Raw genomic sequence first — 21,656 nt, forward strand, 5'->3', positions numbered from 1 at the left:
TATTGTGCCACTGTATACTGCAGTACATGGCAATGACAAGGCAGTAAATAAGACAAATCTCTGTTGTCCGCCTCCACCCTATGAAGGCAAAATGAACACTAGCCACACCACACATGAACTTGCTAGGTTTACATCACAAGAAAACAAAAGCGAATCTTCCAAAAATTGTGGATGACAACAGGCAATCAAGTTAAGGTCAGACTAAGATCGATAAGTATCAGAGGACTATCAATTAGTACATGGGCCAGAAGCAAAGCAGACTGGCTGAAACTTAGGATATCTATTCCCAGAATGCAACCACTTAGAACTAGATTACTCCTATGAAGACCTAGAAAATGATCACATACATGTGACCTCTGACTCCATGGTTTTATATACAGAAGGGGCAGACACCCAATAGTTTGTGTTCAGATCTTTTCAAGAGACATATGCTACTTGGCCACTGGCTCACATGAGAAATAAACACCTGTAGCACCTACTTTTCTGCTGCATGATTGCACAAATACCTTTGTCTTAAAATGGGAATATTTTACAACTTTAACGTAATGTGCAGTCCAATTCTGTCCAAGAACCCTGAGGACATTAAATACACCAACAGGCATGATCACCAGGAAAGCGCACAATAAAAGCAGGATTTTGAAAAAGGAAATAGTGTGTATAGCAAAATGTATTTTAAAACAATGTGCAATGGATTTGGGGATCGGTGGTAGGTGTTCAATGAAAACTGCTTCCGGAGAAATGGTTATCTGAATATAATGGCTTCTGAGACCAAGGAGGGATGATACATTTCATGGGGAGTTATGGGGAGGCGAGCAAACAAATATAAATGTAAGGAAGTCAGGGAAATTTATATTTTTAAATTTGTAAAGGGGAAAGCTATGTAAACAAAAGACAAACATGAAAATTGAAAGTCCCAGCAAACTTCTAAAACTCTAAATTCAAAGTGAATTAAAAGCAAAAATCCAGAATTGTCCAAGTCAATCCCCAACCCTGGTAAGGTCTCCTCATTGACCTCTCATGTTGGAGGCACGACCTCTTACCCACTCTCCATGCCAGAGGTGATGGTTCTCTCTACTTCCTCCTTGGCTGCACCGTGGGAATGTTGGTTGGCAGGGCAGGACCTACCATCACCTGAGTACTGGGATGTGTGGGTGAGTTGAAGGGGCAGTGGTGGTGGATAAATAGAGGCTGATAATAACCGCAAGTGGGAAGGACTGGGTTGGACAGTGAGAGTACAGGGTCGAAGTACAAGAAAACAACAAGAAAGTAAGCTTACTGTAATGGGTTGCATGGGCATTTTATTGAGTCTTGAGTGCACCAACAAACTTTTGACGGACATACTCAAGGCCCTGTAAGATGTCCTGCTGCCCAACCACCTCCCCACTTAATGGCCCCCTGGAGTTTCGTCTAGACAAATGTGTGAGACTAGGGAGGGAAAACCTCTGAAGGCTCAGGAGTGTTGGGGTGAAACATACCCTCACCTGCTGTTGTTCTGGGTTGGCACACTGTGAGATAAGGGGCGATGGAAAAGGTAGCCTCAGGCATCAGTGTTTGTGGGACATTGTGGATTGTCCTTGGGTGGTCCTCAGGCCCTGGTGGTGAAAGTGCCAGTCCTTCGGGCACCAGAGCTTCTTCCTCCTGTACAAAAGGAGCCTTGTTATTACATTCTTCCTGGCATGTGTGTCAAGGGTGACCACCGCCTCTTCTGTGCTGTCACAGCACCCTCCACCCGGTCTTTTTTTTATGTGACTGTGTCTACTTTCGGGTGAACACACACTAATGATCACAGGAGTCGTCTTCTGTGTTTGTTGGGGGGGTCTTCTCCCATGTCCACCCTTGCAGATGTAATTTGTAAACTCTCTACCTCAGGTCATCCTCTCTGCCTTGGTCATGGCTGCTGGTTCCAGAGGAATAGGGAGCGAGAGAAAGACTCATGCATGCATGTGTTTTGCTAATTCTTGTGCATCATAAATCCCATTGGTCCCTTCAACACTTTCCACTCCCTTGCAGCAGCAAATTTTCACATGCCCCATTGCCCAGTACATGCCTTTGGCCAGCAACAGAACATAATTATGCCCAAAATGACATGGTGGCACTGTTCTAATCAAGACATGCTAAAACAAGTTTCCTCTGTGACAAAATGTCAGGGTAAAGCACATAAATGTAAAAAAATAGACTCAATACTACCGCTACCAATATTCTTCATGCTTGAGGTCCAGGTACATGGCCTGTAGGACTCACCTCTACAGCAGAGTCAGCTCAGGATGCATGGAGGGACATTGAGTAGACCATCCAACTATGTCCTAGGTGATGATGCCCAGTGTAGGAGATCCTCACACTGCCTGCGATATTTAAAGCCAGTGAAGGTTTAATCCACAATTCCATGCAACCCATAGTGATATCCTTCCAAATGGCCAGGCATGCATTATTTGCTTAATGGGAATAAGGCCTACCAATAAAGCTGAGGATATTGCTTGAGGACCTCGTCGCCAGTCAACCCAGTTTCTTCCAGGATGAAGTTTGAACCCGCTAACCTCATTTCTAAACCCCTTTGGGGGCACTGGATTCAAATTGAGCAGCAAGATGGAGAGGAAATGTGATCTCCTGCAAGGACATCTCAGTAATTCTGCACTTATGCTATGTTGCTTTCTGTTTCTTATGATAGGCGTAGTACTCCACCAACACCACAGTGTTCTACAGAGTGTAGGCCTAAATACTTTCCATAAGTGGAATGGTGAACAGGGCAACATGCCTGGAGTCATGAGTGGCACCTTAGCAATGGTACTCTTCTCTAAAACGTATCATGGTGCACTACAGTTTAGTTTAATTCTCTGGCATTTAGGTGTATATTTACATATGTGCAGTATACATCTACAAGTATAACAAATGTGAGATAATGCTGGGTATGCTGATGGAAAACGTAATGTTAGAACTTTGTTTTTCAATATTGTGTTAGGTAAAATGGCATGCTGTTTCAATATGTGATGGCTGTGTTGTGCTGTGTTTTATTTGTGTTTGTGTGTTTGTTTCTGTATATATGTGTTCTTGGGCCATGTAATGTGTAACAATAAATACCATTGTGTGTTACATGTGTTGTGGGACATAGAGTGTGTCATGATGTGTGACTGTGTGTAGAGTTACGGGTAATGTCAGTTGTCTTGAGTGAGAATTTTTATAATCTATTAATTATGCTTGTATGCATACTTTTCCAGCATGTAATGCTCATATGCATACTTTCTAAGCATGTCCATCTGTTATGAATACATTTTCAGATTATGATTTGTACTAATGTCTACCAAGTGAAAAGATATTAGACAAATTCTTTTTTTTAAACGTACTTTTAACCCCTTCGCTGCCAGGCCTTTTCCCCCTCAGGTGCCAAGTCTTTTTTTGGCTATTTGGGGCAGTTCGTGCTTAGGCCTGCATAACTTTTTGCCCACATAAGCTAACCATGCCAAATTTGCGTCCTTTTTTTCCAACATCCTAGGGATTCTAGAGGTACCCAGACTTTGTGGATTCCCCCGAAGGAAACCAAGAAATTAGCCAAAATACAGCAAAAATTTTGTTGTTTTTTTTTAAATGGGAAGAAGGGCTGCAGAAGGCGGCTTGTGATTTTTTTCCCTGAAAACAGCATCAACAAAGGGTTTGTGGTGCTAAAATCACCATCTTTACAGCTTTCAGGAACAGGCAGACTTGAATCAGAAAACCACATTTTTCAACACAATTTTGGCATTTTACTGGGACATACCCCAATTTTACAGTTTTTGTGCTTTCAGCCTCCTTCCAGTTAGTGACAGAAATATGTATGAAACCAATGCTGGATCCCAGAAAGTTAAACATTTTTAAAAAGTAGACAGAATTCTGAATTCAGCAAGGGGTAATTTGTGTAGATCCTACAAGGTTTTTGCTGCCGAAAATAACAGCTGGAATAAAAAAATATTGAAATTGAGGTAAAAAAACAGCCACTTTTCTCCACATTTTACTCTGTAACTTTTTCCTGCGATGACAGATTTTTGAAAGCAACATACCATTACGTCTGCTAGACTCTTATGGTTGGGAGGATGTATAGAGCTTGTAGGTTCATCAAGTACCCTAGGTACCCAGAGCCAATAAATGAGCTGCACCTTGCAATGGGTTTTCATTCTGTACTGGGTATACAGCCATTCATTTGCTGAAATATAAAGAGTGAAAAATAGGTATCAAGGAAACCTTTGTATTTCCAAAATGGGCACAAGATAAGGTGTTGAGAAGCAGTGGTTATTTGCACATCTGTGAATTCCGGGGTGCCCATACTAGCAGGTGAATTAAAGGGCATTTCTCAAATAGACGTCTTTTTTACACAATGGGGGTGATTCTGACCCTGACGGTCGGTGATAAAGCGGCGGCCAACCCGCCAACAGGCTGGCGGTCCGAAAAATGGAATTCTGACCCTGGCGGGAACCGCCAACAGAGACCGCCAACTTAACACTCCGACCGCCACGGCGGGACAAACAAACAGCGCGGCGGTCACCGCCAACAGGCAGGCGGCAGACAATGTACCGCCCACCCTATCACAACTCACCAATCCGCCACCTTTTCCGGGGCGGGAGCACCGCCGATAAAAACACGGCGGAAACAGACTACAAACGGGAAAACGCTCACCTCCACGCACTCCACGAGGACGGAGGACAGCATGGAACCCGAATTGAACATCATACCTGCTCTCGTCTACCTGCTCATCTACCACGAGTATGAACTGAGCCGCAGACGTCAACGGTGAGTACTGCGCCTACGACACACGGGAGGGGGGGAGGAGGAAAGGTTACGGGCACACACATATGCGACCCCCCCCCCCAAGATGTACACACCAATGCAGAGCAACAAGTCACAGTGACACCACCCAAACACCCGTAAAAAATACAATCACATAACCAAATTGAGAATAAATATTTATGAACAAAATAGTCTCAGAAAAGTATTATCATCCATCAAAATGTTCTTCTGATAAACAAATTATTTACACAGCAGTGTATAACTGAAGCAAGTAGTCCTGCACATCTTACGAATCCATCATGTCCGTGGGCCAAAGTGTAGCGAAACAAGGGCAAAGCCCACACAGGAGACCTGAGTCCTTTGGAGAGAACACTGCAGGGGCATCTGGTGACAAAACTACAGGCACCTCAGGGGGAAGGGAAGGGGGGGGCACCACAGCCACATGAGTCCACGACGCCAGATCCACGAGGGGCCCACCATGGCCACTGTGCCATCCTGGGGAGTGCAAAGCCACAGTCTCTCAAGTCTCTACAGTGGGTGGCTTGCCCACTGTGCCATCCTGGGGAGTGCAAAGCCACAGTCTCTCAAGTCTCTACAGTGGGTGGCTTGCCCACTGTGCCATCCTGGGGAGTGCAAAGCCACAGTCCATCAGGTGGATAAATGTCCCCACTGGACAAGGAGGATGCATGGTGGGCACAGTGAACCCTGAACAGTGCCTGACAGGAAAGGCCCAGCGGAGCAGTGCTTGAGACGGCGGGGCCCAGCGGAACGGTGCTTGAGACGAAGGGGCCCAGCGGAGCGGTGCTTGACAGGAAGGGCCCAGCGGAGCGGTGCTTGAGACGGCGGGGCCCAGCGGAGCGGTGCTTGACAGGAAAGGCCCAGCGGAGCGGTGCTTGAGACGGCGGGGCCCAGCGGAGCGGTGCTTGACAGGAAAGGCCCAGCGGAGCGGTGCTTGACAGGAAAGGCCCAGCGGAGCGGTGCTTGAGACGGCGGGGCCCAGCGGAGCGGTGCTTGACAGGAAGGGCCCAGCGGAGCGGTGCTTGAGACGGCGGGGCCCAGCGGAGCGGTGCTTGACAGGAAAGGCCCAGCGGAGCGGTGCTTGAGACGGCGGGGCCCAGCGGAGCGGTGCTTGACAGGAAGGGCCCAGCGGAGCGGTGCCTGACAGGAAGGGCCCAGTGGAGCGGTGCTTGAGACGGCGGGGCCCAGCGGAGCGGTGCTTGAGACGGCGGGGCCCAGCGGAGCGGTGCTTGACAGGAAGGGCCCAGCGGAGCGGTGCTTGAGAAGGCGGGGCCCAGCGGAGCGGTGCTTGACAGGAAAGGCCCAGCGGAGCGGTGCTTGAGACGGCGGGGCCCAGCGGAGCGGTGCTTGACAGGAAAGGCCCAGCGGAGCGGTGCTTGAGACGGCGGGGCCCAGCGGAGAGGTGCTTGACAGGAAAGGCCCAGCGGAGCGGTGCTTGAGACGGCGGGGCCCAGCGGAGCGGTGCTTGACAGGAAGGGCCCAGCGGAGCGGTGCCTGACAGGAAGGGCCCAGCGGAGCGGTGCCTGACAGGAAGGGCCCAGCGGAGCGGTGCTTGAGACGGCGGGGCCCAGCGGAGCGGTGCTTGACAGGAAGGGCCCAGCGGAGCGGTGCTTGAGACGGCGGGGCCCAGCGGAGCGGTGCTTGACAGGAAGGGCCCAGCGGAGCGGTGCTTGAGACGGCGGGGCCCAGCGGAGCGGTGCTTGACAGGAAAGGCCCAGCGGAGCGGTGCTTGAGACGGCAGGGCCCAGCGGAGCGGTGCTTGACAGGAAGGGCCCAGCAGAGCGGTGCCTGACAGGAAGGGCCCAGCGGAGCGGTGCTTGAGACGGCGGGGCCCAGCGGAGCGGTGCTTGACAGGAAGGGCCCAGCGGAGTGGTGCTTGAGACGGCGGGGCCCAGCGGAGCGGTGCTTGACAGGAAGGGCCCAGCGGAGCGGTGCTTGAGACGGCGGGGCCCAGCGGAGCGGTGCTTGACAGGAAAGGCCCAGCGGAGCGGTGCTTGAGACGGCGGGGCCCAGCGGAGCGGTGCTTGACAGGAAAGGCCCAGCGGAGCGGTGCTTGAGACGGCGGGGCCCAGCGGAGCGGTGCTTTACAGGAAAGGCCCAGCGGAGCGGTGCTTGAGACGGCGGGGCCCAGTGGAGCGGTGCTTGACAGGAAGGGCCCAGCGGAGCGGTGCCTGACAGGAAGGGCCCAGCGGAGCGGTGCTTGAGACGGCGGGGCCCAGCGGAGCGGTGCTTGAGACGGCGGGCCCTCTTCAGCGCTGCTCTTCTGCACGGCGGGGCCCTGTTCAGCGGTGCTCTTCTGCATGGCGGGGCCCTCTTCAGCGGTGCTTGTCTTCACGGCGGGGCCCTCTTCAGCGGTGCTTGTCTTCACGGCGGGGCCCTCTTCAGCGGTGCTCTTCTGCACGGCGGGGCCCTCTTCAGCGGTGCTTGTCTTCACGGCGGGGCCCTCTTCAGCGGTGCTTGTCTTCACGGCGGGGCCCTCTTCAGCGGTGCTTGTCTTCACGGCGGGGCCCTCTTCAGTGGTGCTCTTCTGCACGGCGGGGCCCTCTTCAGCGGTGCTCGTCTTCACGGCGGGGTCCTCTTCAGCGGTGCTTGTCTTCACGGCGGGGCCCTCTTCAGCGGTGCTTGTCTTCACGGCGGGGCCCTGTTCAGCGGTGCTCTTCTGCACGGCGGGGCCCTCTTCAGCGGTGCTTGTCTTCACGGCAGGGCCCTGTTCAGCGGTGCTTGACTTCACGGCGGGGCCCTCTTCAGCGGTGCTTGTCTTCACGGCGGGGCCCTGTTCAGCGGTGCTTGTCTTCACGGCGGGGCCCTCTTCAGCGGTGCTTGTCTTCACGGCGGGGCCCTCTTCAGCGGTGCTCTTCTGCACGGCGGGGCCCTGTTCAGCAGTGCTTGTCTTCACGGCGGGGCCCTCTTCAGCGGTGCTTGTCTTCACGGAGGGGCCCTCTTCAGCGGTGCTCTTCTGCACGGCGGGGCCCCTTTCAGCGGTGCTCTTCCAGTCAGTGTAGGGAGTCAGACCTGGCCTGGACAACCTGCTCACTCGCCCTCCGAACGTGCAGTGTCAGGCCCCTTCGGAGACGGAGTCCTGGGCCCCCTGGGTCCTTGCAGCCGGGATGGGGCGTGTGGGGCCCTCCTGCTCTGCGCTCCTGCTGGCTGGCCTCTCCGCCCTGCTGCCCTTCCGCTCCTTAGATGGGGCTCTCGGGCCCTTGCCTCCCCTGGCTGTTGTGGCAGGTGAAGTGGCCTGAGTCACCTCCTTGGGGGCAGCCGTCTCAGTCCGCTCATGGCGGCCCTTCACTTTCCGGGTCCTCTTGCCTGGGGGGGGGCTGCCAGTCCCCTTGCTGCTCAGTGAAGTGTCACTGCCGCCAAAGGGTGGACTCCATATTCCATGCACCACTTGTACCTTGGAAGCTGGGCTGGTGGTGGCTGAGGTGCCTTTGGGACTTTTCCCAGATGGAGGGGGTGGGTCAGGGGAGGGAAAGAGGTCAACATTTGTGAGGTAATATTTCTTTGGACCAGGGTAAAGGGTAGGAGTAGTGGAGATAGAAGTGGAGGAAGAGGATGTGGTTGTAGGAGAGTCAGGTGTGCTGTCCTTGGGTGCAGGTGACTGAGACGTAGGCTGTCGTGAGGTGGTTGGCTGTTGTTTGGGTGTCTGCCTGCGTTTATGTGTCTTGGAAGAGGGGGTGACAGACACAGTGGGAGAGCACACAGGGGACGTGTACATGGCAGTGGGGGTGGTGACTGCACGTGTGAGGACTGTAGTGGAGGGTGTGCTGGTGATGGAAGAACTGGCTGATGTTGGTGTGCATGCAGGTGTGAGTGTAGACGTCACAGGGAGGGAGGAGGGAGACGAGGAGGAGGGGGACACAGAGGTGGCAGTGACTGTTGGTATGTCTGCAACTGGGTGTTGCTTGGGTGAATGCTTGTGTGTTCTGTGGTGCTTATGTTTGGATGAGCCTTGGGTGTTGAGGTGTGTGCAGGCTGGTCAGATGGTGTGGATGGGATAGGCTGAGGAACAGGAGACAGAGAAAGGCTGGAGGCAGTTAGAAGAGGGAGACTGGAGACAGGGACAATGGCTGCCGTCAGTGCTGAGGCCAGAGAAGTGAAAGCTCGTTGATGGGAAGCCTGACCCAAATGAATGCCCTCCAGGTAGGCATTGCTCTGTTGCACCTCCCTTTGCACCCCCTGGATGGCATTCAAAAGGGTAGTCTGCCCAACAATGAGTGTCCTCACGAGGTCAATGAGCTCCGCACTGAGGGCAGCAGGGGTAACAGAGGCAGGGGCTGAGGTGCCTGGGGCGAAGGAGACGCGCGCCTTCCTGGGCGAACGGGCACGGAGCGAAGTCTGAGGGGCTGCTGAGAGGGCGGTGCTGGTGCGCTGGGTGGCGGCTGTACCTGTTGTTGCTGGGGGCACAGATGTTGCCGCCCCCGCTAGGGAGCTCCCAAACGAGGATGTGTCCGTGTCGCTGGTGTCTCCACCGGCCCCCGTTGTGGTGCTCCCCTCGCCCTCCGGATCACTGGTGCCCTCGGTGTCTGTGTCAGTGCCCACCGGGGCCTGGTGACCTGCAGCTCCCTCGTGCTCCGACGCCAATTCTCCTCCGCCTGATGATGCTAATGCACAAGAAACAAAGAATAAGGGTGGGGGGAGAAAGAAAACAAAGTTGAGTGCATGCCTTGTCAATAGCCTTGGCGGAGAGGACAGACACAGGTGCCTCATGCACTAAGCCGCGAACTTGGGGTAGACTACTCTGTACTTCTGACTAGGCCAACAGGTCTAGGGACAACAGACGCGCTCATGGGTGATGTTGGACCATGGATAGCTGCACTTGGCACCCTACAGAGGTGGTGGGCGGGGGTACAGGGCCATGTCTAAGGGAGGGGACTACACTACAGAAAGCGCCCTGGCCTACTGTCACCCACAGCCCTCCTCCCCCACCCAGACGCCTCCACTGCGCGTATAGATAGGAGAATGTGCTGATACTCACCCCCTTGTGTCTGCTGTGATGTCCTCAAGCGTCCATCCAAATCAGGGTAGGCCACCGCCAGGATCCGGGACATCAGGGGGGTCAGGGTACGACTGGCACCCCTCCTAGGTCGGGAGGCCATCCCCAGCAGTGACTCGGCGGTCTTTCAGGTTCCGCGGCGGATGTCCTCCCACCTCTTCCGACAGTGGGTGCCCCGTCTGGTGTAGACCCCCAGGGCCTGGACTTCCTTGGCGATGGCACGCCAAATATCGATTTTCTGATGGGCGCTCACCTGTTTGACATGTACAGGGTGGGAAAGAGAAAACGTCACATTTCTGCATGTTTGGAGTACATGCCCCCCCTCCCCACCCTTGCCATGTGGGCCATACTCTCATCAGTCGTGCGTTGCATTCCTCATTTTCTCCCCACCCCACCAACTGACAGCCACCCCACTCCACACAGGCATTACCCATTCAATGTGCACTCAGTGTACTCACCTGTTGGTCTGGAGGACCGTAGAGTAGCGCATACTGGGGGAGGACCCCGTCCACGAGTTTCTCCAACTCTTCAGACGTGAAGGCAGGGGCCCTTTCCCCATTCGCAGCAGCCATTGTCACTTCCAGACCGAGTTCACAGCAGCACTTGCAGTATAGGTCCTCTCCTGTGGATGATCAGGTCTCGAGTGATTAATCAGATAGAAAATGGCGGTCACGCCCGCGGCGGTGCGTACCGCGACCGCCGGCGCACATCGTCATTGGCTCCTGAATCCCATAGGGTTCAATGTTAACCAATGCGACTTCGTACAGCGGTCTTCGACCGCCTACCGCCACGGTGTGCCACGCCAGCGCATTGACCTCACATCCCATTGTCCCAGTTTAGAGGTCAGGCAGCCGCCATTTCAAGGGCCCACATGGCTTAAATTCTACTGCGTCACACAGGCCTAGGCCTTGCATTTGCACACATACAAACATAGCAGTCAAAACATTTTCGTGTACTGTGCAAGCTGTGTTGTACGTACCTGTGAGTTGATTGACTCAGTGCTCCATGTTGTCCTTCCTAGGCACCGTCCGCAGGGACTTGCGAGGAGAAGGAGGAATCCTCCCGTGTACTGGCCGCTGGTTGACCTGTCGACAATGGAAGAACGCCATATAATACTCCGATACCGACTTGACCGAGCCACTATACATGAACTGTGTGCCCAGCTGGAGCCAGACCTGATTTCACCCATCCGCCAACCCACAGGGATTCCCCCTCTAGTGCAGGTTCTATCAGTCCTCCATTTCTTTGCAAGTGGCTCATTCCAGACAACAGTGGCCATGTCATCTGGAATGTCTCAGCATATGTTTTCAAAGATTCTGTCCAGAGTGTTGTCTGCCCTGATGAAACTCATGAGGAGCTACATCATATTCCCAGAAGAGGGTGATTTGGCCACAGTGAAGGGTGATTTCTATGCCCTTGGACATATCCCCAACATCATTGGTGCCATTGATGGGACCCATGTGGCATTAGTACCCCCAAATGACGATGAACAGGTGTACAGAAATCGGAAAAATTACCATTCTATGAATGTGCAGGTTGTCTGTTTGGCAGACCAGTACATCTCCCATGTAAATGCCAAGTTCCCTGGGTCAGTGCATGACGCGTATGTTATGCGTAATAGCAGCGTCCCCTATGTGATGGAACAGCTACAGAGACAGCGTGTGTGGCTAATCGGTGACTCTGGTTACCCCAACCTGCCGTGGCTATTGACCCCAGTGAGGAATCCCAGGACCAGGGCAGAGGAACGGTACAATGAGGCCCATGGGCGTACTAGGAGGGTCATTGAAAGGACCTTCGGCCTCCTGAAGGCCAGGTTTAGGTGCCTGCATATGACAGGTGGATCCCTAATGTACTCACCAAAGAAGGTGTGCCACATCATCGTGGCCTGCGGTATGCTTCACAACCTGGCTTTGCGACGCCAGGTGCCTTTCCTGCAGGAGGATGGTCCAGATGGTGGTGTCGTAGAAGCCATGGAGCCTGTGGAGAGTGAAGAGGAGGAAGACGACGGTGAGGAAACAGACAACAGGGAAGCTGTCATACAACAGTATTTTCAGTAGCACACAGGTAAGATTCAGCCACGCCATTTCCCAGTTACTTAGAGCCTCATGCATCTCAACTTTATGTATTTCCCCCCAGCTCTTTTAAATAACATATTCTTTTTCCCTTCCCTTCTCAGTGCTTAATGACTCATAGCCCAACTTCTGCTTGGTTTGGCCATGTACTACAGCGTATTGACATTGGTATGTTGTCATCACTAACTGACATCACATATTGTGAACTGTTATGTGTTGTACGATTTTTTGAGAATACAGCATGACTCAAAACGGTTTTCTGTGCAATAATTGTTTTATTTTGTGTGCTCAGATAATGGTACATTATATGATGACGGTGATGGGTGGGGGTGGAGTGATGTCCATGGCAGAGTCCAGTTCTCAGTCTGACAGGTCTATTGTCCATATGCCTGTGGAAGGACGGAGCAGGGGCTGTTTGAGTTTGGACAGAGTGGCAATGTGGGACAGTGGGATGACTTCTGGGGGTATCTCATGCTGGCGGTGGTCTTGGCATCCTACTCTGGGTTTTTTGGGGGTCTTAGGCTCCTCTTGCCGGGTGGTTGTTCTTCAGCAGGAGGTGGGGTTCTTGTGGCCTGTCGTTGTGTGTGGGCCTCCTGTCCACTAGCGCCGGCGGAGATGGTAGGCTGTTCCTGGCTAGTGACAGTGGCCCTGTGTGGTGCCACATGGTCCCGCAACGTGTCTTCTATCCTGTTGAGGACCTGGACCATGCTCCCCATGGCGGTAGCGATGGTGGTGAGTTGGTTGCTGAACCCCTTGTAGCGTTCTTCCTGCTGTGCCTGTATCTCGGTGAACCTGGCCAGTACCGTCGCCATCGTCTCTTGGGAGTGGTGGTATGCTCCCATGATGGTAGTGAGGGCCTCTTGGAGAGTGGGTTCCCTGGGCCTCTCCTCCCCCCCCTGTCGCACGGCAGCCCTCCGAGTTGCCCTGTTTGCCTGGGCCTCTGTCCCCTGGACGGTGTGCCCACTACCACTGCCCCCAGGTCCCTGTTGTTGTTGGGGTGTTGGGTTAGCCTGGGTGCCCTGTAGTGGCAGACACACCGCTGCTGGACCTGTCCTAGAGACAGAGGCATGGGCCCGCTGGGTGGGAGCTGTGCTGTTGTTCCCAGGGGGGTTTGGGTCTGCTGTGGCCTGTGTCTGTGTTTGGGGAACCCACTGCCCAGAGGTCCCGATGGTCCGGGCTGGTCATCAGGTTCCAGGTCGCCAGAGCTGCTGTCCTCACTGGGGGCCTGTTCCGGGGGTGGGATGCACATTTGAGGACCCTCCTGACCGGTGTGTTGGCGTTCGGGTCCTGCATGGGGTGAGAGAGTATGGTTATTGTTTCTGTGTGTGAAAAATGCGTGCGAATTATGGGTGCCCTTGTCCCCCAGTGCAGGCATTCCCTTGTGGGTGGTGTTGTGAGGGTGGTTTGTGGGGGGGATGGGTATGTGCAGTGGTCATGCTTAGGTAATGGGTGTCCAATGTTTGTGGTGGCATGCAAGGGTTGGTGAGGGGTTGGGTGGGTTGTGCTAGGGATACATTCTCAGGGATGATGTGTGATGGTGGGTTAGGGGTGAGGGTGGGGGTGTGGGTTGGCATGCTGGTGGGGTGGGGGGGATGAAGTATATGAGATAGGACTTACCAGAGTCCATTCCTCCGTGTACTCCAGCGAGGCCCTCAGGATGCAGGATGTTTAATACTTCTTGCTCCCATGATGTGAATTCTGGTGGGGTGGGTGGGGGTCCTCCGCCAGTCTTCTGCACCGCGATGTTGTGTCGCGACACCATCGAGCGCACCTTCCCCCGTAGGTCGTTCCATCGTTTGCGGATGTCGTCCCTATTTCTGGGATGCTGTCCCACCGCGTTGACCCTGTCCACGATCCGCTGCCATAGCTCTGCCTTCCTTGCTATGGTGGTGTGCTGCACCTGCGAGCCGAAGAGCTGGGGTTCCACTCTTAGGATTTCCTCCACCATCACCCTGAGTTCTTGGTCCGTGAAGCGTGGGTGTCTTTGTGGTGCCATGGGGTGGTGTGGATGAGGTGTGGGGTGGTGTATGTGGTGATGTGTGTGTTGGTGTGTGGTGCTTTGTGCTACTATGTGGTGTGTGTGATGTTGTAGTGTGCCTCTGTGTGTCTGGCTCTCTATTCTCTGATGTGTCTCTCTCTCCTTCGTCTCGGATTTTTGGTCGTAGGGGTTTGGGGGTGATGTGGGTGTGTGTTTTATATTGTATTGGATGTGTGGGAGTGTTGTTTGTATGTGTATCAGGTGTGTGTATTTCAAATTGTCCAATGTGGTAGTGTTTTGTAAAGGTGTGGGTATTTTGACCGCGGCGGTGTGTACCGCCAATAGACTACCGCGTTTGAAAGACCGCCGCGTGGATTTGTGGATCGTAATGGCATGGGAGTATTTCTGTTGGCGTGGCGGTGGAGGTTTGGTCATCTCCAGTTTATCGCGGGCCGCTGATGTGGCGGACTGCAATGGCGGTCGGATTTTTGGATGTTTGGCAGTTGTGTGTCAGAATGACCGTGGCGGCTGACCGCGGCCGCGGCGGTATTGTGGCGGTCTTCTGACCGGCGGTAAGCGGCTTTTACCGCCGAGGTCAGAATGACCCCCAATGTCTTACATTTGGACGGAACAAATGTAGAGAAAGGCAGGAGGCAATAACACTTTTGCTATTCTGTGTTTCCCCAAGTCTCCCGAAAAAAATGGTACCTCACTTGTGTGGGTAGGCCTAGCTCCTGTGACAGGAAATGCCCCAAAAACACAACTTAGACACATCACATTTTCCAAAAGAAAACAGAGCTGTTTTTTGGAAAGTGCCTAGCTGTGGATTTTGGCCTCTAGCTCAGCTGGCACCTAAGGAAAACTACCAAACCTGTGCATTTTTTAAAAGTAGACAACTAGGGGAATCCAAAATGCGGTGACTTGCAGGGCCCTCACCAGGTTCTGTTACCTAGAATCCTGTTTAAACCTCAAATATTGTCCCCAAAAAATGCTTTTTCCTCACATTTGGGTGACAGAAAGTTCTGGAATCTGAGAGGAGCCACAAATTTCCTTCCACCCAGTGTTCCCCCAAGTCTCCTGATAAAATTGGCACCTCACTTGTGTGGGTAGGCCTAGAGCCCGCGACAGGAAACGCCCCAAACACAACTTAGACACATCACATTTTCCAAAGAAAACAGAGCTGTTTTTTAGAGAGTGCCTAGCTGTGGATTTTGGCCTCTAGTTCAGCCGGCACTTAAGGAAACCTACCAAACCTGTGTATTTTCGAAAACTAGACACCTAGGGGAATCTAAGATGGGGTGACTTGTGGGGCTCTCACCAGGTTCTGTTACCCGGAATCCTTTGCAAACCTCAAAATCTGGCCAAAAAATACTTTTTACTCACATTTCGGTGACACAAAGTTCTGGAATCTGAGAGGAGCCACAAATTTCCTTCCACCCAGCATTCCCCCAAGTCTCCAGATAAAAACGGTACCTTACTTGCGTGGGTAGGCCTAGCGCCCATGACAGGAAATGCCCCAAAACACTATGGGGGTTATTCTAACTTTGGAGGAGGTGTTAATCCGTCCCAAAAGTGACGGAAAAGTGACGGATTTACCACCAGCCGTATTACGAGTCCATTATATCCTATGGAACTCGTAATACGGCTGGTGGTATATCCGTCACTTTACCGTCACTTTTGGGACGGATTAACACTCCTCCAAAGTTAGAATAACCCCCTATGTGGACACATCAAAATTATCAAATACAAAACTGTTTTTGCGGAGGCACCTGCGTTTTTTCTTCCTGGGCTCAGCAGCCATTTAGGGAAACCTACCAAACCCAAACATTTCTGAAAATTAGACACCCGAGGGAGTCCAGGGAGGTGTGAATTGCGTTGATCCCACAGTGTTTTCTTACCCAAAATCCTTTGCAAACCTCAAAATTTGGCTATAAAAAACACTTTTTCCTCACATTTCGGTGACAGAAAGTTCTGGGACCTGAGAGGAGCCACAAATTTTCTTACACCCAGCCTTCCCCCAAGTCTCCTGATAAAAATTATACCTCACTTGTGTGGGTGGCCCTGGTGCCCGCAACAGAAAAAGACCAAAAACCTGTAGAGATTGAGGAGATAGCACAGCAAGTTGATAAGCACATATTTTTCTTTTATACGTCTTTAGGCTGACTCTGCTTTGGGGACCCACACAGGTGAGGTATCATTTTACTTGGGAGACTGAGGGAAACGCTGGGTGGTAGGAACTTTGTGCAGGAGCAGTGATCCTACAAAGAAAAGTGAGGAAAATATGCTTTTTAAGCAAATGTTGAGGTTTGCAGAGGAGTCTGGGCAAGAGAAAGGGGATCCAAGCAAACCACACCTCCCTGGACTCCTTGGGGTGTCTAGTTTTAAAAAAAGTCTGGGTTTGGTAGGTTTCCATAGATGAAGGACGCACCCAGGACCAACAACATAGGTGTCCCCCGAAAACACAGGTAGTTTTGCAATAGATCATTTTGATGTGTCCATGTACTTCTGTGATGTTCCAAACACTAACATTGTGAAAAGAAACACACTTAGGTAATGTTAGAAAGACCCCTCACCCACCAACCAAGTTGGTGGCACGCTTCATCATTGAGGTCCCACCCGAGACACCTAGCGTATCATGGGTGTGCTGCGACGCCTGACTACAGCAGAGCAGGTTTTGTCATTTTTACCACACATACTGGTTGGATTTGGCACAAGGGTGAGTGATGGTTCGTAGATCAAATGTTATTAACGAGAGATTTCACAAAAGTGAAATGCACTGTTAATAACTGAGAGGGCAAATAACTGAACCAATGACTCACAGCTTGTGAGCTGTAAAGCTGTGTCAAGGCACCAACTGCTTTACAGTTCATTCACACACCTTTCATACATGACACGCACAAGACCATTCACGCCGCCAGCCACGGGCCCCGCACATTACAACACTCGCAGCAAAAGACAGCGCCATTCAAGGGCCCATCACTTTCATAAGCCCACATGCTTGATACAGCAATCACACCAGCTGATGGGAGTGTGTAGACTGGCGATTGGCTGGCATGGCCAGCCAAGTGCCAATCCACGCACTCCGCCAGCCAAGGGCCTTCTAACACACAACGCCAGCCAAGCGCCACCCCACGCACACTGCCAGCCAAGCGCCATCCCACACACAGCCAGCCAAGCGCCACCCCACACACACTACCAGCCAAGTGCCACCTCACACACACCACCAGCTAAGCGCCACCCTACGCACACCGCCAGCCAAGCACCACCCTACGCACACCACCAGTCAAGCGCCACCTCACGCACACCGCCAGCCAAGCGCCAGTCCATGCACAACATCACTTATTTTTGTTTTTAAACAACAAAGAAACCACTAATTATTATGAATAGGTACAAAACTACAAACACAAAAGCTCTAACTGAATACATGACAGTAATGCCAACCGTGAAACAGAACATATAAAAATATAAAACAGCAGTTTACGCTCACGGTATTTCCCAATAATTCTTCTGTGTGTGGTAGCTCCTGAATCAGCCACCCACACACAGCCCAGGCTTTGAAGAACAATCAGGGCAGTACATCCTAATCTGCTCCCTGATACCTCTTTGAGCACAGATTCTACATCTCTTAGCAGGAAAGTTTTTTTGGGCCGTGAGAGGAATGTGCTCAGCATAGTGACGATCTTTCAATTTAGCCACATCCTCCACCACTGCATCTCTGGGAACTCTTGCCTGTTCCAGCACAACAAGGCTCGCTATGATAGACTCCTGAAATTTCACAAATGTCATCCTTAACTCTGGAGAACTATCCTTGAACACAACAAAAGCATTAAAAGTTGCCAAGTGGAACAGGTGAACCGCTAATTTCTTATACCAAACATAAGCCTTACGAGCAGCAGTGTAAGGTTCCAACCTCTGATCTACTCTATCAACACCACCCATGTGCTTACTGTACTCTAAAATGCTCACAGGTTTGTGCACTTCAGCAACTTGACCCCAAAGAGCCACAGGTGAAGTACTCTCATGATGGATGGTAGTTAGCATGTAAACATCACTCCTGTCTACAAATTTCAGCTCATCATTCCGCAAGCCACTGTACTGTTCCTTCTCAAGTTTTTTTACAGACAAGCTCTCTTGGATAACCTTTCCGATTAGAGCAAATTGTGCCACAAGCAACAGTGTCCACTATGGACAATTCCTTGAAGATCTAAACTCCACTGTAGAAGTTATCTGCATATAAACGGTGACCTTTGCTAAACAGTTGTCTACCAAGTTTCCACACAATTTTCTCACTAACTCCAAAAGTGGGCAGACAACCATGAGGGTCAATACTGGAATCCCTACCAGCGTAGACCCAGAAATTATAAACATATCCTGTACTACTTTCTGACAGCATATACAATTTAATTCCATACCGTGCCCTCTTGCTAGGAATGTTCTGCCTAAAAACCAAACAACCCTTGAACAGGATCAAAGACTCATCTAGAGATATTTCTTTGCCTGGAACATAGATCTCTGAAAACCGATTTACCAAATGATGAAGGACAGGTCTAATCTTAATAAGACGGTCAGAATTAGGGTGATTTTATGGCAAGGCTAAAGCATTATCTACAAAATGCAACATCTGAAGAAGAAGCTCATACCGGTTACGACTCATGATTGCAGGAAATATAGCAGTTGCCACCAAGAGACTAGTAGACCAATATGAAGACAGTGATGGCTTCCTTCTCAGCCCCATCAAAAATGGTAAACCCAAGAACTTTTTCAACTCTTCCAGATTTGTGGGAATCCACCAGCTAGCTCTAGAGTGTGGCCTAAGTCTGGCAGCGTTGTCCCTCAAATACTGCTCTGCATACAAATTAGTCTGCTCAACAATCTCTTCTCAAAATATATCATTCATAAGCAACTCAAAGAAGTTGACAGGCAAAAGGTTTTCCATATTAATTTGACACCCTGGAAAACCTGTAAACACAGGCAACTGTGGCCGCTCCATGTTTGGTGCAACCCACGTCAGGCCTTCCAATGATAACCCTTTCAGCCACTGGCTGCTGCACCATTAGCACATCAGTGTCCTCCTCTAAAACAGGCGCTTCATCAGCACTGAGAGTGGCTGCATCATCAGATGATTCCTCTCTGAGAGAAAATTCACTTCTAGAATCTTGTACTTCCTCCTTTGCCTCAGATGCAGAGTCAGTCTCATAATCATGGTCAGAAGACAACTCAAAAAGCACACCAACAACCTGCTGAGCGGTCATCCTACGGCTAGCCATGATCCATCCTACAAAAAGTAACTGGACAAATGCACCACCAACAACCAGCACTGCGTAAGATAAGTAATAAACAAAGTGTAGCTTTATCACCAAGAGTCAAAAACTCAAAAACTATACTGCTCACATGCCTGAAAAAGCTTGACTCACCAGCAACTACTCTGCACAGCCACAGCAATCACCAATGATATCCCACTAAAAAGAAAAAAGAAAAGCAAATTAGACATAAGACGACACAAATATCATTGTGCATAAATTTAAGGACAATTTCACACACAATCCTGCATTCAGTACACCACCTACAAACATGTAATTCTTGCATGGCAACAATACTCCTCTGGAGTAAATTTATTTACTTACCTAAAACATGCAACTACACAAACCGCAGGATAACTGCTGCCAAAACCGCAAAAAGCCGCAGCAAAGGAAGCAAAAGCTTTGAACTAGAACAAAAAGGAGAAATAAACTGTTATAATCACAAATGCAAATACTTTGCCAGTTGAAAAAACACCTCGCCACCAAACATTTATAAATTTTCCCTGGTGTCTGGTGTTCTCTGTTCGGGGGCAGATGGGCCTAAACAAAATAGGCGAATCTGCCCCCAAGGGCTACGGAACTGCCCAATAGTGCTTTTTGCCCCTTGGGGGAAGCCCTTGCTCAAGGGGGTGCCCCCAACACACAAAAAAACAAAGAAAGAAAAGAAAATCCCTGGCATCTTTATGGTTTCTGCCTCCCCTGAGGGCAGAGGGGCATAAAAAAATAGACCAACCTGCCCCCAAGGGGGGCAGAAATGGCAGAGATTATATTGCCCCCGTTGGGGGGTGACCCTTTCCCAAGGGGGCACCCCCCACACAAAGCACACACATACACACACATGATCCCAGGCACTAAGTGGGATAAAAATAAAAGGCTGATCTGCCCCCAAGGGGGGCAGAAACGGTGATATATATATATTGGCACCCCAAAGGGATCGCTCCCCCATACTGTAAAAGCACACACACACATATATTAATTCCCTGGTGTCTAGTGGGCATTCCTGCTGCCCGATCGCATTGTGATCGGGCAGCAGGAATGCTGTAAGAGACATCAAGGGAAAGGAAAACCCTTTCCTTTCCCCCAATGCCTCTTTTTTGTGCAATCCCCAGAGGAAAAACTTACCTCATTGCCTGAAGACGCGCTGGAAGCAAATGGCTTCCGGTGCGTCTGGCACCCTCTTAGGGTGTCAGCGTGCAATCGCGTGCTGACGTCATTAGGGGGTGGGGGTGGAAGGGGAAGTGATTCCCCTTCCAACCCTGACCTGGGGGGGGGTGGCTCTCGGGGGCAGCGCTAGCGCTAGCGCTTCCTCCGAGGGCCGGTCCCAGGACGTAATGGTTACATCCGTGGCGCCTCAGCGCTGCAGCCACGGACGTAACCATTATGTCCATGGCAGGGATGGGGTTAATGTGCTTTGCATGGGCATCTGTAATGTGTATATTTATTTTTCATTTTTTAATATCATATTTAGTGTTTTTATAGGTGTACATTTTTGCGCTAGTTGTTATTCATCCCTTACCTTTTTTGATTGATTTTTATGTGATTTCCTTGCAGAACCTGTAAGCGGCATGCATAGTGTGTGACTTACTACAAGACTTGGCCGTAGTAGATTTGACCAAGTTTGGGATGTAATACTGTTGGAGTAGGTGTGGTTGTAGCTTTAGCCAGTAACAACTGACTTAACCTTTTTGCAGTTGGGTTTTTGTATCTGCATTTTCCTCCCTGTCCCCATCCTTAATTTCCCCTTTCTTCTTTACATTTTGCAGTAGATATTTCTAACTTTCGAGCCACCACCACTACCCACTTCCTTAGTCACGCCTAGAACATACAACTTCATGTGCATAGTTCAACTCTCTTTCTCATGGGAAAATTCCCCACAAAAGGTGTAAGACCAGTGTAGGCATAGACGGATGCCCGTACAGGGGTTACATTTTTAACTAAGTCAATTTGTACTTAACGCAGAGTCTAACTGGTCTTTTGAGAAATCTAGCAGTGGCAGAATACCTGGTCTGACTGACGAGGGTGGGCCTTGTTTTTTGCAGTTTGTGGTCCTGTTTTATGACCGTGGTGGGCCACAACTGAATTCCCTGACGTTACTACAAACACTGCCTATAGCAAGCACAAATGCATACAGTCTCCCAAATCCAGAGAAAATCAGCATGTCTTTTCAAGTTCGTAACCACCCCAATTCTCCAATGTGGGCCACTTCTTTAGCTATGTGATTTGCTATTGGTACCATTTTTATTTTGATTTCCGAGTCTATTTTGTGTCTCAGTCCAACCCAGATTAAAGAAATACTACTCCACTTACTCTAAAAAGCCTTTGTGAATTGTCACCTTCTCCGTGTTTTCTGTGTTTCAAAAGTATGCCTGAGTTATTAGCAGTTTACGCTTTGTGATCAGGGGCAATTTAGGGCGGTGGGACCGGTGCAGCTGCACCTGGCACTAACTTTAGTAGGGGGGCTGGGTTTAAAAATAACTTACGGGTTTAAAAGCGTGTGAACTTCATGAAGTTCCTTGTGCGTCCAGCAGTTTTCAAGGCAACAA

General features: G+C 50.9%; 1 protein-coding gene across 4 annotated transcripts in view; it reads left to right on the forward strand.

The window, feature by feature from the left end:
* Positions 1-21,656, forward strand: part of LOC138295898 (amine sulfotransferase-like) — an 895,551-nt gene that overhangs the window by 721,798 nt on the left and 152,097 nt on the right. The window lies entirely within an intron of this gene.

This window comes from Pleurodeles waltl, chromosome 5 (assembly GCF_031143425.1).
Source record: "Pleurodeles waltl isolate 20211129_DDA chromosome 5, aPleWal1.hap1.20221129, whole genome shotgun sequence".
NCBI lineage: Eukaryota > Metazoa > Chordata > Amphibia > Caudata > Salamandridae > Pleurodeles > Pleurodeles waltl.